The 14746-nt window shown below is 50.7% G+C and overlaps 1 protein-coding gene across 1 annotated transcript in view; it reads left to right on the top strand.

Moving 5' to 3' along the window:
- The window catches only part of CACNA1S (calcium voltage-gated channel subunit alpha1 S), a 1485309-nt gene that overhangs the window by 1372141 nt on the left and 98422 nt on the right, over window positions 1-14746 (top strand). The gene's annotated exons all lie outside the window — the stretch shown is intronic.

Here is a 14746-nt window from a genome sequence, read left to right as displayed (position 1 = left end):
TGTATTTCTCCTGCCTTGCGGTGTCAGCTCCCGTGTCTGAACTTAGTCCTGTATTTCTCCTGCCTTGCGGTGTCAGCTCCCGTGTCTGAACTGAGTCCTGTATGTCTCCTGCTTTACGGTATTAGTTCCCGTGTCTGAACTGAGTCCTGTATGTCTCCTGCTTTGCGGTATTAGTTCCCGTGTCTGAACTGAGTCCTTTCTGTGTTATCTAGTCTGTCCTGTCTGAACACGCTCCTTGCCTGTTCGTTCCGCCTCTCTGGGGGCAGTATTCCCAGACCCGCTCCTGTATCCCGCTGCAGTGTCGGTCTCCTCCGTACACTCAGTTCCAGTCTGAACTCTCTCCTATCCTTTACCTGTTTTGCCTCTATGCCCGTTCCCGTCCTTTTTCTGCAGAGTCTGAACTCGTACCTAACTCCTGCCTGTTGTCTCTGTACTCCCGTTTGTGAGTTTGTGGTCCACTCGCTACTTCACTGCAAGTACCCTGTGGGTGTCTGGCTCTGCCTTTCCCTTCCTGTCTGTTCAGTGTGAACAGAGCCCTGTCCTCCCTGCTCAGTCTTCTGCACTCTAGTTGTGCTTGCCTGTACCCCTCTGCCTGTATTGTTCCTGAATCCCGGTGTGTACTGGGTCCTATCCCGCCTGTGTTCCTACTTGCTAGTGCCTCCCTGTCTGCACTCTAGCTGTGCTTACCTTTACCCGCCTGCCTGCATACCCGCCTGCCTGCATACCCGCCTGCCTGCATACCCGCCTGCCTGCATACCAGTCTGCGTGCCAGTCTACCAGTCTGTTCCTGTATTCCCCTGTGTGGGTCAACAGCCGTGTCCGGGGTCTGTCCTGGAGTAGCACCTGGTCCCTCTGCTCGGTTCCTCCTTGGTGCTCTGGCGTCGTATGCCGTCGTGCCACCTTGGTCGGATCGGGCAGATACTTAGTTACGCCCCTCCAGGTATTCACTCTCCGGCACGGTCCAGTGGAATCACTACCAATCCCACGCACACGCCGCTTAGCCCGGGCGCGTGCATAACAGCATGCTCAGGCCATGGTTCCCGTTGAGCCCCACGGCCTTCGCTCTCTGAGAAGTTTTCCAGCGAATACATGCTTTAAAATAAATGAATAAATTTTTTTTCCTTTAGCTGAGTTCCAGGCGAATTGCGCACTCGTCCAGATGGATCTATCAGCTCTCGTTCCTGCGGATCCGCCACGTTACTATGGGGATCCAAGACAGTGTCGTGCATTTGTGGAGCAATGCATGCTACACTTTAAGGCCTACCCTCTTTATTTTCCTTCCGATTGGGCTAAAGTGGCCTTTATTATGTCTTACCTGGCGGGGGATGCCTTGGAATGGATCAACCCCCTATATGAGACACAGGATCCGATCCTCCGGGACCTAATGGCCTTCCTGGTGGCCTTTCTAATGGTCTTCGATGATCTTAACCCGGAGGCTCCTGCTGAAGCTTCACTTCCCAATATCCCGGAGCAGCCCCAATGGGTAATGTGTGTGGGTAGCGCAATAGTTCTCCAGCCCAATGAGACTACTGCCCACCCAGAATCCTCACAGGGTGACTACGCTTTCCGGAATACTTCTCCCAACCTCAAGAGGCAGTCCAGACGTGCTAAACTTAGAGGCAAGCAGTCACGCCAGGGTCTGTCCTCCCTGAGATCTCCTGAACCCTTCGGGGTGCTACCTGGTAGCGAAAGGACAGAGACTCTCCTATACTCTGTACCTGATACCTCGCTCGCTTCGTCCAGTGAGTCCAACCTAGTGTACTCCGAAGCAGAGGTTACTCCCGAGTCTCTACACCCCTCCGACCAGGCGGAGGACCTCCAGTTGTGTTCTGAACCCTTCGGGGTGCCACCTGGTGGTGAATGGACAGAGACTTTCCTATATCCTGGATCTGATACCTCACTCGCTTCGTCCAGTGAGTCCAACCTAGTGTACTCCGAAGCAGAGGTTACTCCCGAGTCTCTACACCCCTCCGACCAGGCGGAGGACCTCCAGTTGTGTTCAGAACCCTTCGGGGTGCCACCTGGTGGTGAATGGACAGAGACTTTCCTATATCCTGGACCTGATACCTCGCTCGCTTCGTCCAGTGAGTCCAACCTAGTGTACTCCGAAGCAGAGGTTACTCCCGAGTCTCTACACCCCTCCGACCAGGCGGAGGACCTCCAGTTGTGTTCAGAACCCTTCGGGGTGCCACCTGGTGGTGAATGGACAGAGACTTTCCTATACTCGGTACCCGATACCTCGCCTGCTTCCTCCAGTGAGTCCGACCTAGTGTACTCCGAAGCAGAGGTTACTCCCGAGTCTCTACACCCCTCCGACCAGGCGGAGGACCTCCAGTTGTGTTCAGAACCCTTCGGGGTGCCACCTGGTGGTGAATGGACAGAGACTTTCCTATTTCCTGTATCTGATACCTCGCCTGCTTCCTCCAGTGAGTCCGACCTAGTGTACTCTGAAGCAGATGTTTTCTCTGAGCCTCAGTACTCTTCTGACCCGGCGGAGGACCTCCAGTTGTTTCCTGAATCCTCCGGGGTACCACCAGATAACAAAGAGACAGCGACTTTTCCTCATTATGTACCTGATAACCCGTTTATTTCTTCCTGTGAGCCTGACAAGATGTACCTCGAAGCAGAGATTACCCTCAAGTCTCTGTCCCCCTCCAACCCAGTGAACGACTGGTCCTCGAATTCCCTGCGGAAGATTCTGGCAGGCCTGAAGAAGAGGGGGCGTAAGGGGGGAGGTACTGTAACATACCTGGCGGCGTCCTTGCATGGTGGTCCATCTCCCACTGTGCAAGAGAGCGCACTTGATCTCCTGTCCAGAATGTCTCTCTGGCTTCCCTCCATGCTGTCTGTTTGTGTCTGTGTCTGTTTCTGCTGCTTAAGGGCGGCGCCCGATCACTTCCTGCCTTTTGTACTTGCTGTGGGTCACACCCCTTGTGCGTCCTCAGCCTATTGCTGTCTGTCACCTGGTATATAGCTCAGCCGCTCCCATCTTTCCCGGCCTGTGCATAAGTGTTTCTTTCAGTGTGTGCTTGCACTCTGAATGTGCCAGGTCCCGTTCTGTGTTCCCTGTCTGCCTTTCCTGGAGGCTGTATTTCCAGGCCTGTCTGAACTTAGTCCTGTATTTCTCCTGCCTTGCGGTGTCAGCTCCCGTGTCTGAACTTAGTCCTGTATTTCTCCTGCCTTGCGGTGTCAGCTCCCGTGTCTGAACTGAGTCCTGTATGTCTCCTGCTTTACGGTATTAGTTCCCGTGTCTGAACTGAGTCCTGTATGTCTCCTGCTTTGCGGTATTAGTTCCCGTGTCTGAACTGAGTCCTTTCTGTGTTATCTAGTCTGTCCTGTCTGAACACGCTCCTTGCCTGTTCGTTCCGCCTCTCTGGGGGCAGTATTCCCAGACCCGCTCCTGTATCCCGCTGCAGTGTCGGTCTCCTCCGTACACTCAGTTCCAGTCTGAACTCTCTCCTATCCTTTACCTGTTTTGCCTCTATGCCCGTTCCCGTCCTTTTTCTGCAGAGTCTGAACTCGTACCTAACTCCTGCCTGTTGTCTCTGTACTCCCGTTTGTGAGTTTGTGGTCCACTCGCTACTTCACTGCAAGTACCCTGTGGGTGTCTGGCTCTGCCTTTCCCTTCCTGTCTGTTCAGTGTGAACAGAGCCCTGTCCTCCCTGCTCAGTCTTCTGCACTCTAGTTGTGCTTGCCTGTACCCCTCTGCCTGTATTGTTCCTGAATCCCGGTGTGTACTGGGTCCTATCCCGCCTGTGTTCCTACTTGCTAGTGCCTCCCTGTCTGCACTCTAGCTGTGCTTACCTTTACCCGCCTGCCTGCATACCCGCCTGCCTGCATACCCGCCTGCCTGCATACCCGCCTGCCTGCATACCAGTCTGCGTGCCAGTCTACCAGTCTGTTCCTGTATTCCCCTGTGTGGGTCAACAGCCGTGTCCGGGGTCTGTCCTGGAGTAGCACCTGGTCCCTCTGCTCGGTTCCTCCTTGGTGCTCTGGCGTCGTATGCCGTCGTGCCACCTTGGTCGGATCGGGCAGATACTTAGTTACGCCCCTCCAGGTATTCACTCTCCGGCACGGTCCAGTGGAATCACTACCAATCCCACGCACACGCCGCTTAGCCCGGGCGCGTGCATAACAGCATGCTCAGGCCATGGTTCCCGTTGAGCCCCACGGCCTTCGCTCTCTGAGAAGTTTTCCAGCGAATACATGCTTTAAAATAAATGAATAAATTTTTTTTCCTTTAGCTGAGTTCCAGGCGAATTGCGCACTCGTCCAGATGGATCTATCAGCTCTCGTTCCTGCGGATCCGCCACGTTACTATGGGGATCCAAGACAGTGTCGTGCATTTGTGGAGCAATGCATGCTACACTTTAAGGCCTACCCTCTTTATTTTCCTTCCGATTGGGCTAAAGTGGCCTTTATTATGTCTTACCTGGCGGGGGATGCCTTGGAATGGATCAACCCCCTATATGAGACACAGGATCCGATCCTCCGGGACCTAATGGCCTTCCTGGTGGCCTTTCTAATGGTCTTCGATGATCTTAACCCGGAGGCTCCTGCTGAAGCTTCACTTCCCAATATCCCGGAGCAGCCCCAATGGGTAATGTGTGTGGGTAGCGCAATAGTTCTCCAGCCCAATGAGACTACTGCCCACCCAGAATCCTCACAGGGTGACTACGCTTTCCGGAATACTTCTCCCAACCTCAAGAGGCAGTCCAGACGTGCTAAACTTAGAGGCAAGCAGTCACGCCAGGGTCTGTCCTCCCTGAGATCTCCTGAACCCTTCGGGGTGCTACCTGGTAGCGAAAGGACAGAGACTCTCCTATACTCTGTACCTGATACCTCGCTCGCTTCGTCCAGTGAGTCCAACCTAGTGTACTCCGAAGCAGAGGTTACTCCCGAGTCTCTACACCCCTCCGACCAGGCGGAGGACCTCCAGTTGTGTTCTGAACCCTTCGGGGTGCCACCTGGTGGTGAATGGACAGAGACTTTCCTATATCCTGGATCTGATACCTCACTCGCTTCGTCCAGTGAGTCCAACCTAGTGTACTCCGAAGCAGAGGTTACTCCCGAGTCTCTACACCCCTCCGACCAGGCGGAGGACCTCCAGTTGTGTTCAGAACCCTTCGGGGTGCCACCTGGTGGTGAATGGACAGAGACTTTCCTATATCCTGGACCTGATACCTCGCTCGCTTCGTCCAGTGAGTCCAACCTAGTGTACTCCGAAGCAGAGGTTACTCCCGAGTCTCTACACCCCTCCGACCAGGCGGAGGACCTCCAGTTGTGTTCAGAACCCTTCGGGGTGCCACCTGGTGGTGAATGGACAGAGACTTTCCTATACTCGGTACCCGATACCTCGCCTGCTTCCTCCAGTGAGTCCGACCTAGTGTACTCCGAAGCAGAGGTTACTCCCGAGTCTCTACACCCCTCCGACCAGGCGGAGGACCTCCAGTTGTGTTCAGAACCCTTCGGGGTGCCACCTGGTGGTGAATGGACAGAGACTTTCCTATTTCCTGTATCTGATACCTCGCCTGCTTCCTCCAGTGAGTCCGACCTAGTGTACTCTGAAGCAGATGTTTTCTCTGAGCCTCAGTACTCTTCTGACCCGGCGGAGGACCTCCAGTTGTTTCCTGAATCCTCCGGGGTACCACCAGATAACAAAGAGACAGCGACTTTTCCTCATTATGTACCTGATAACCCGTTTATTTCTTCCTGTGAGCCTGACAAGATGTACCTCGAAGCAGAGATTACCCTCAAGTCTCTGTCCCCCTCCAACCCAGTGAACGACTGGTCCTCGAATTCCCTGCGGAAGATTCTGGCAGGCCTGAAGAAGAGGGGGCGTAAGGGGGGAGGTACTGTAACATACCTGGCGGCGTCCTTGCATGGTGGTCCATCTCCCACTGTGCAAGAGAGCGCACTTGATCTCCTGTCCAGAATGTCTCTCTGGCTTCCCTCCATGCTGTCTGTTTGTGTCTGTGTCTGTTTCTGCTGCTTAAGGGCGGCGCCCGATCACTTCCTGCCTTTTGTACTTGCTGTGGGTCACACCCCTTGTGCGTCCTCAGCCTATTGCTGTCTGTCACCTGGTATATAGCTCAGCCGCTCCCATCTTTCCCGGCCTGTGCATAAGTGTTTCTTTCAGTGTGTGCTTGCACTCTGAATGTGCCAGGTCCCGTTCTGTGTTCCCTGTCTGCCTTTCCTGGAGGCTGTATTTCCAGGCCTGTCTGAACTTAGTCCTGTATTTCTCCTGCCTTGCGGTGTCAGCTCCCGTGTCTGAACTTAGTCCTGTATTTCTCCTGCCTTGCGGTGTCAGCTCCCGTGTCTGAACTGAGTCCTGTATGTCTCCTGCTTTACGGTATTAGTTCCCGTGTCTGAACTGAGTCCTGTATGTCTCCTGCTTTGCGGTATTAGTTCCCATGTCTGAACTGAGTCCTTTCTGTGTTATCTAGTCTGTCCTGTCTGAACACGCTCCTTGCCTGTTCGTTCCGCCTCTCTGGGGGCAGTATTCCCAGACCCGCTCCTGTATCCCGCTGCAGTGTCGGTCTCCTCCGTACACTCAGTTCCAGTCTGAACTCTCTCCTATCCTTTACCTGTTTTGCCTCTATGCCCGTTCCCGTCCTTTTTCTGCAGAGTCTGAACTCGTACCTAACTCCTGCCTGTTGTCTCTGTACTCCCGTTTGTGAGTTTGTGGTCCACTCGCTACTTCACTGCAAGTACCCTGTGGGTGTCTGGCTCTGCCTTTCCCTTCCTGTCTGTTCAGTGTGAACAGAGCCCTGTCCTCCCTGCTCAGTCTTCTGCACTCTAGTTGTGCTTGCCTGTACCCCTCTGCCTGTATTGTTCCTGAATCCCGGTGTGTACTGGGTCCTATCCCGCCTGTGTTCCTACTTGCTAGTGCCTCCCTGTCTGCACTCTAGCTGTGCTTACCTTTACCCGCCTGCCTGCATACCCGCCTGCCTGCATACCCGCCTGCCTGCATACCTGCCTGCCTGCATACCAGTCTGCGTGCCAGTCTACCAGTCTGTTCCTGTATTCCCCTGTGTGGGTCAACAGCCGTGTCCGGGGTCTGTCCTGGAGTAGCACCTGGTCCCTCTGCTCGGTTCCTCCTTGGTGCTCTGGCGTCGTATGCCGTCGTGCCACCTTGGTCGGATCGGGCAGATACTTAGTTACGCCCCTCCAGGTATTCACTCTCCGGCACGGTCCAGTGGAATCACTACCAATCCCACGCACACGCCGCTTAGCCCGGGCGCGTGCATAACACTGTGTAATTTTGGATGAATTTCCAGTAAAAATTAGTTAAGCCCAGAAAACGTACTAGAGCCTTCAGGTTCTCGGGAGATTCCCAATCAAGAACTGCATGGATCTTATCAGGATTCATTCGAAAACTGGAAGATGACAACAAGTACACCAAAAACTGCACCTCCTGAATGGCTTAAACACATTCTAGTTTGGCATCTAGTTTGTTATCACTTAATATCTGGAGCACCTGTTTAACATGCCCCCGATGTGTCTCAAAATCAGGTGGGTAAACCAAAATATCATCCAGATAGACCACCACAAACCTCCCCACCAAATGATGGAAAATATAATATATCAAATGTTTATCAAATGTTGGAACACTGCAGGTGAAACCAAAAGGCATAACCAGACTCTGTTTTCCATTCATCCCCTTTTCTGATTCTAACCAGATTGTAGGCTTCCATTAAATCCAACTTAGAGAATACCTTAGCTCCCACACCTGGCTAAACAAGTGTGGAATCAGAGGAAGAGGGTATGGATCTCAGACGGTAATTTGATTTAATTCCCGAAACTCTAGACAGGGACGTAGACCGCCAACTCTTTTCTACAGAAAGATGAACCCTGCTACCACAGGCGAAGATGAGGGCCTAATGTGCCCCTTCTCCACACTTTCCGCAATGAAATCCTTCATAGCCTGTCTCTCAGGGCCAGAAAGATTTACAGTCTGGACTTCGGTTGTTTAGTTCTGGGGGTCAGGTTAATAGGACAGTCATATGCACGATGAGGAGGCAAATCCTGACACCCCTTCTCAGAAAAAATGTCCTCAAAACCAGACAGAAAAGCAGGTAATATTTTCAAAGAGACTGTAGCAAGGGGAGAAATATTTAAACAGTTTTCATGGCAGTAATCTCGCCGGTTTGCCAATCCACCAATGGATTATGTTTCACCAGCCCGGGAAGACCCAAAACAATTGTGGTGGGAAGACTGTCCACGACATAGCAAGGGATTATTTCACACTGAACCAACCCTACCCTCAGTTTTACATTATGTACAATCTGAGTAAATGCTTTCTGTGAAAGTGGCGCCAAGTCAATGGCGAAGATGGGAATAGGCCTAGCTAAAGCACAGCAAGCAAGACCATGAGTTTTCACAAACTCAGCATCAACCATGCTGACTCCAGATCAACTGTCAAAAAACACAGAAATTTTCTCGGTTTTGCACTCTGGCACCAACTCTGCTGTCAGGACAAACTGGGAACTGTAAGTTGGTGACAAATGCACTCCTTGCTTATCCAACTCCAGACTACCAAGAGTTAATCAAGTCTCCTTTTGTTTAGGAATTGCAGGACAGGTCTAAATAAAATGTCCCTTTTTCCCACAAAAAAATATGCCTTTTTCTAGTGAAAATCCGGGGAAATGTATGATGTAAAGGCACCCCCTAACTGCATGAGGTCCCCTACCTCCCCCAGTACTGGTTCATTGCCAGACCGCTTCCCTAGCAGAGGTACATAACCCCAACAAGAAGGCCCCAGAGAAGGTGGTCTCACCCGTTTATCCCAAAGGCATCTATCAAGATGTATGGATAATGACATGGCAGCCTCCAAGGACTGAGGGGTTTCATATACTGCCAACGCATCTTTCAACCTTTCAGTAAGACCCTCACAAAATTGGCTTCTAAGGGCTGAGTCATTCCATTTAGAATCCGTTGCCCATCTACGGAACTCAGAACTGTACGTCTCCACTGACTGATTCCCCTGCTGAAGGCGACGTAGCCTAGACTCGGTCAGGGTCATCATAGATGAGGGCCAGAGCCCCAAAAAAAAACTCTACAGACTGGAGACAAACCGAATCCTGCGGTAAAGAAAAAGCCCAGGATTGTGGATCTTCCTGCAAGAGTGAGATCACAATTCCTACTCGTTGCTCCTAACTTCCGGAGGAGTAAGGACAAAGTTTAAAATACAGTTTGAAGGCCTCCTTGAATACAAAAAACTTGTCCCTACCTGCTGAAAATCTGTCCGGGAGGGCAACCTTGGGTTCAGGCTGGACAGGCCTACCTGCAGAGACCCCAACATTAAAGACCTGTAGCTGCTGATGCTGTTGCTGGACCTCACTGCAGAGGTCATTCACCTTCAGAGACAAACAGCGCAGCCGCTCTGCGAGCTCTGCAACTGATCCCATACCAAGGGAGAAAGGAAAAAAAAATGCACAATTAAACCCAAGTGTCAGTTCTTTTTTTTTCTCTAAATGTGCACGGCCAGTGATAATGTTAAGCAAGGTGTGGGAAAGACTAAGTGCAACAAAAAGGGAAGAGGGGAAGGAAGCCCAGACTCTAGGGAAAGGGGGGAGTAGAGACCTCCCAGGCTGATCTGATAACACCCTGTCTCCCTTACCGTCCCTATATTGGTTCTTCAATTGCCACACAGGAACCTACCCCTTTATTTCCCTAGTGCTTGGCCCTGGATAGGGAAAGGGGGGATGAGCACTAGTCAATTCCTACTAACAACTAAAGACAAGGTAGACAGACACAGGGGAATAATAACTTACCTTTAGCCGACTTCAGAGAGATAACACACACGTCCTCTTAGCACCAGAGAGGAAGTAAACTGACTTGCACTCGCTCACATCACCATACAGAGAGAATATCCGCCCCCAGTAACAGGAAACTTACCAAACTAAAAGGGGCGGTACCTCTCCTCTTCCCCAGTCTGTTTAGACTGTATAAAATGTAACCAGCTTATTAGGATATGTATCTTTATTGTAAGATAGCTCACGGACACATTGTTTATGGGAGGTATGTATCATAGAGTTGGTTGTCATCTGTGATGTAATCCTGGAATGTTGCTCTAGTGCATCTAAACACAGCAGGCACAACATCAGCAGCACCAGCAATTGTTACAGCACAGATGGTAGAACGAGTGGTGATGGACCGGTTTCTTCATTATCTGCCGAGGCCAATACAGACTTGAGTTGCCCAGGGTGATCCCCGGAATGTCGAAGAATTGATAGTGCTGGTTGCGAGATATCGGGTCTGAGGGTTCCTTGGGAAGGCAGCCCACTCAATACTGGGTATCCCAACAGGGGCAGAGGCCCAAAAGGGGGTGGGGCATCCAAGGTCCAAAGGAGTGGGGGAGCTAATGCCAAAGGTCCCTACGGGTGATATCATATGCTGGAAATACTACGACCCAGGCTATATAGCCACCCATTGTCCCCTGACCCCCGAGCCAATGGACTGCAGCCTGGGACGCCACTGTTCATACTATGCGTATCCGGCATATAGTGTGAACTGTCCACACAGCGAGGGGCCACAAGCTTGTCCCGTGAAGGTAAATGGTTGGCAGGTAACTGGATTGCTACACTCCAGGAGTCTGGTGACCCTTGTGACCCTATCCGGTGGCCAGAGAGAACATGGAAACAGCCCACGGTCCCATGAGGTCGGCGTCGTCCAGGACTTGTTGCAACTCATCATTATAGGCCAGGACTTTTGTTTGTTTTGGGATCTGTGGGGGAAGGGTTCAGGGTTCAGATATTTAACCGATTAACCCTAAAGAGGTATCACCACACCCAGAGTCGGACGGGTTTACTTTCTGTGTTCTTGTGGGGGATGAGGAGGTAGTGTCCCTGAAACTGACTTTCCTGAGTTAGGGGTGACCAGTGAGAATTTTGGGTTCGCCCAATATATGGACCTAACTCTGAGGGAAGCCTTTAACAATGTCACATAAATACCATAAATGGTATTGCACAGGAGCTGGGAGCAGAAACAAGATTTCCATATTTTATGTTGAGTGGGGAGTTGTTGTATCGGGTTACGAAAGTGAGGAAGGAGATTGTGGAACAGTTATTGGTGCCGGGGCCCTATAGACGGAGGGTGTTGGACATGGTTCATTCACATGTCTTGGGTGGCCAACTGGGAGTGGAAAAAAGGCAAGAATGGATAGTGCAGAGATTGTATTGGCCCAGATGTCGCCGGGAAATCTTAAAGTATTGCAAGTCCTGCCCTACGTGCCAGTTAACCGCCCCCACCTCTCACTTTCAAAGTCCCATCATGCCATTGCCCATCATTGAAGCGCCATTTGAGAGAATTGCTATGGATTTCCCTGGTCAAATCTTCTTGTGGGAATCAATATATATTGGTCATCTTGGACTATGCCACCCGCTATCCTGAAGTGATGCCTATGAGAAACTCCTCCGCCAAGAGTATAGTGCGCGGATTGGTCCACGTTTTTTCCCAGACAGGGTTACCAAGGGAGATCCTGACCGACCAGGGAACACCCTTTATGAGTAAGGTGATGAGGGAATTGTATAAGGCCCTGCAAATCTCCCAACTGAGAACATCAGTGTACCATCCTCAGACAGATGGCCGCATGGAAAGGTTCAATAAAACTCTGAAGAGTATGCTGAGGAAGGCCATAGAGGAGGGCGGTAGAGACTGGGACTGTCTCCTGCCGTATCTGTTGTTCTCTATCCGAGAGGTTCCACAGGCCTCTACTGGGTTCTCGCCATTTGAACTCCTGTATGGCCGATATCTGCGGGGTCTCCTAGGTATAGCAAAGGAAACCTGGGAAGCCAAAGTCACGCCCCACAGGAGTTTCATCAAACAGGTCACACTGATGCAGGAGAGGACTGCGAAGGTATTGCCCATCATAAAAGGACATCTCCTCCAGGCACAAGAGGCTCAGGCCAGTGTCTACAACCGGTCAGCCAGAGTGAGGCAGTTCAATCCTGGTGACCGAGTCCTCGTGCTAATTCCTACCGTTGAGAGTCAATTCTTGGCTAAATGTCAAGGGCCATATGAGGTGGTGGAGAAGCTTGGTGAAGTGAACTATAAGATTCATCAACCAGGAAGATGTAAACCATACCAGATCTACCACATCAATCTCATAAAGCCATGGCCAGACTGAGAGTCTGTCAAAACTCCGTGCTTGCTGGGCAAGCCAGAAGGTGAGGTTGGAGGAGTCGCAATAGCAGAGATGCTGTCAAAGGCCCAAAAATAGCAGTGTCGGGAGTTGCTGCAGAACAACAGGGACCTGTTCTCGGAATTGCCTGGGTGCACAAAGGTCATAGAACATGAGGTTCTGACGAAGCCCTATCGAATTCCGGAGGCCCGACGAGAATTGATCTCCAAGAAGTGGATCGTATGTTGAAGCTCGGGGTCATTGAGGAATCCAAGAGCATTTGGTCGAGCCAGATTGTCGTGGTCCCAAAACCCGATGGTGAATGGAGATATTGCAACGACTATAGGAAGTTGAATGAGGTTTCCAAATTTGACACATATCCGATGCCGCTTGTTGATGAGCTGATCAAAAGACTTGGGCCAGCAAGGTACAAAACCACCTTGGATTTAACAAAGGGATATTGGCAGATCCCCATGTCACAGGGAGCCAAGGAAAAAACTGCGTTTTCTATGCCCGACGGGTGCTTCCAATATGTCCTGATGCCGTTTGGATTTCAGGGGGCCCCGGCCACCCTCTAGAGAGCCACGGACCAAATCCTTGCACTCCAGAAATACGCCACGGCATACCTGGACGATATTGTAATCTTCAGCCAAGACTGGTGAAGTCATCTGGAAAAGGTCAGGCAGTGTTTGATGTGCTAAGGAATGCAGGGTTTTTAATCAATCCAAAAAAATGCACCGTGGGGAAAGAAGAAGCCAAATACCTGGGATATGTAGTGGGTAGAGAGAGATCAAACACCAAATTAGTAAAGTGGAGGCAATCCAAACCTGGCCGAGACCGCTGTCGAAGAAGCAAGTTAGAGCCTTTTTAGGAATTGTGGGATACTACAGGAGGTTAATCCCAAACTTCGCCATGATAGTCGCACCCCTGACTGACCTCCTCAAGGGGCTGGAATCAGCAATGACCAAATGGTCTGCCAAGGCAGAGACGGCCTTTCAAGAAATGAAAAGGGCTCTGTGTAAGCAACCAGTTCTGGTTGCCGCCAACTTCAAGAGGGAATTTATACTCCAAACAGACGACACAGATGTCGGTTTAGGAGCTGTCCTTTCCCTGGAGAAAACAGGGAGGAGTACCCTGTGTACCTGAGTCTACCTGAGTAGAAAGCTATCCTCATGTGAGAAAAATGATGGTCATGGAAAAGGAATGCTTTGCCATAAAGTGGGCGGTAGACACATTACGGTACTATCTGTTGGGTCAAAAGTTTAAATTGGCATCTGACCATGCCCCACTCAGGTGGATGAGGGAGACAAAAGGGAAAAATGCTAGTCACCCGCTGGTTTTTAGCCCTACGGGATTTCTGCTTCCATGTGGAACATAGAGTCGGGAAGCTACATGGGAATGCTGATGACCTCTCGAGAATCCCCTGTCTAGTAGTAGAAGGTGCCAAGCCCCACGGCTTTAGGCAGCGGGGGGAAGTATGTAAGATAGCTTATGTACACAAAGTTGATGGGGGATATGTATCACAGAGATGGTTGTCATCTGTGATGTAATCCTGGAATGTTGCTCTACTGCATCTAAGCACTAAGATGTTTAGTGCTCTGGGCCAGCTTTTACGGGTAGCCTGAGAGATGGGCGGTTCTGGCTACCCACATACCTAATCTCTGGGTGTGGATAACAAGTTAAGATGCAGGCTGTTGTTTGGCACATGGTCTGTGTTTGGGGGGAGAAGGCCTCCTGTGTGTTTCTGACTCCAGACTGAGCCCGTGTATTGGATGCTATCATGCCTGTGTGCGCACAGGACTGGCTATCCAGAGACTTTGCCTAAAGAATTGTTTACAATGTTTTGCCTGCACTAAAGGCTGTTTGTTTTATTTATATATACAGTACAGACGAAAAGTTTGGACGCACCTTCTCATTTAAAGATTTTTCTGTATTTTCATGACTATGAAAATTGTACATTCACACTGAAGGCATCAAAACTATGAATTAACACTTGTGGAATTATATATTTAACAAAAAAGTGTGAAACAGCAGAAAATATGTCTTATATTCTAGGTTCTTCAAAGTAGCCACCTTTTGCTTTGATGACTGCTTTGCACATTATTGGCATTCTCTTGATGAGCTTCAAGAGCTAGTCATCGGAAATGGTCTTCCAACAATCTTGAAGGAGTTCCAGAGATGCTTAGCACTTGTTGGCCTTTTGCCTTCACTCTGCAGTCCAGCTCACCCCAAACCATCTCGATTGGGTTCAGGTCTGGTGACTGTGGAGGCCAGGTCATCTGGCGTAGCACCCCATCACTCTCCTTCTTGGCCAAATAGCCCTTACACAGCCTGGATGTGTGTTTGGAATCATTGTCCTGTTGAAAAGTAAATGATGGTCCAACTAAACGCTAACAGGATGGAAGAGCATGCCGCTGAAGATGCTGTGGTAGCCATGCTGGTTCAGTATGCCTTCAAGTTTGAATAAATCCCCAACAGTGTTACCAGTAAAGCACCCCCACACCATCACACCTCCTCCATGCTTCACGGTGGGAACCAGGCATGTAGAGTCCATCCCTTCACCTATTCTGCGTCGCACAAAGACACGGTGGTTGGAACCAGAGATCTCAAATTTGGACTCTT

Source organism: Phyllobates terribilis, unplaced genomic scaffold (genome assembly GCF_046119375.1).
Source record: "Phyllobates terribilis strain yellow unplaced genomic scaffold, ASM4611937v1 Scaffold_1__5_contigs__length_1240528914, whole genome shotgun sequence".
Classification (NCBI taxonomy): domain Eukaryota; kingdom Metazoa; phylum Chordata; class Amphibia; order Anura; family Dendrobatidae; genus Phyllobates; species Phyllobates terribilis.
Note: the sequence above shows the minus strand (reverse complement) of the source record. Positions and strands in the feature narration are given on the sequence as shown.